This window comes from Schistosoma mansoni (genome assembly GCF_000237925.1).
Source record: "Schistosoma mansoni, WGS project CABG00000000 data, chromosome 1 unplaced supercontig 0010, strain Puerto Rico, whole genome shotgun sequence".
NCBI classification, from domain to species: Eukaryota; Metazoa; Platyhelminthes; class Trematoda; order Strigeidida; family Schistosomatidae; genus Schistosoma; species Schistosoma mansoni.
Genome location: NW_017385987.1, coordinates 2,447,144 through 2,448,682, shown reverse-complemented (window position 1 = coordinate 2,448,682; position 1,539 = coordinate 2,447,144).

The window sequence follows — 1,539 nt, the reverse complement described above, 5'->3', positions numbered from 1 at the left end:
TGAGTGACATTACAGTTTTCCATTGATTGTTCCTCTTACATTCAATATAGATATATAAACTGATTTGTGTATGGAGATTCTTCCGATAAGCTCGTTTTTTGTTTTAACTAAAATGTATTTAAGACTGTCTAGTTAGATAGACATCTGACCAGTTCTAAATTGAGACTATCTCATCAAAATATTCGAACTATAATTATTTTACAGATTTAGGAAGAAAAAACATGATTGTATCGAATGGTAAATATTGTAAAATCAAAAGTAATTTTTTAAAAAAATTATCCATGACTTCACATGACTTCACGATCCCGCCTCGAGAGATTCGAACCCATGACCTACTAGTCTCGCGCTAGAGCACTTAACCTCTAGACGACTGGGATGGCCGGCATCCAACGGTGTTAATGTCTAACTTCAACCAATCCATGAAGTTTGAGCAACCGTTCACCAATTGTCTTTAGTGAGTTGTTATCTCTCAACAGACGTGGTTGAACTCCACTGGTTACTGCTTCTCACTAGAACTCTATCAGTTAATTGGTGGTCTAGCTTCAATTGACTCATGATTTCAACTATGAAAATACTGAAATCTCCACAAAACCCCTTCTTGAACTATTTGTTTAGTATTGTTATTTGTTCCACATTTTTTAGACAAGCTAGAAATTGATTAATTGTATACATATGATTTTAGTAATCAAAAGGTAAAATTACCTAAGCATTTTTGTATACTTCTATTCTTTTCAATGAAATGTATTGGTCATGTAGTTTTTATGGGAAATCTTTACATCATACTTAATAAGAGTTGTATTTGTCTACGTTGTTTAACATGCATAATTATTGGCTAGTATTATTAACAGGTTATTAGTAATATTTTTGATAATTTTGTTGGGATGATCCTGAAAATTTCTCGCAATAGACATGACAAGCTCAGTAAATATTAGGAAGCATTTTATCCAATCAGCGTTTGATTAGAAGTTTTGCTAGAAATATCGCGTAAATGAAGAGTCAATTGGAGAGGTTCTGATTGGCTGATTACTACACTGCTGCTATGTTTAGTAGTATTCTAGAGTTTTCAGGAAAAACCCAAGGACTTCTAAAATACTATAGAAACCCTATATTTTCTGTACATAAATGAACCTTTAGAGTAAAGTGCTTCCCGTATATTTTGCGCCTTTTCTCTCGTGTTCAAGTCGCTGTGTAGTTCTAGCTTGGGGTTTACGAGACTAGCTTAGGATCGGAATATAGCGTTCAATCACCAAGACTTATCAAATTTGTTTGATGTTTCATAATTTTCTCATCAATTCTGAAAGTTTTATTATTTCATTTTAATGAAATGCTGATATTAGTCAATAATTACTTCCGAAACTTTAGGAAATTAAAAACCTACAATTGATACATTGGGTCAGTTAAGGTTTAAAAATGTAAACTAAAGTGAAGTTTATCATTATTTTTGTTTTATCAGATATTCTTCTTATATTGATAATTCATACTGAAAATTGTTTTTACATTCACATTGTTATTTTTATATATAGTTGAAATCATGAGTCA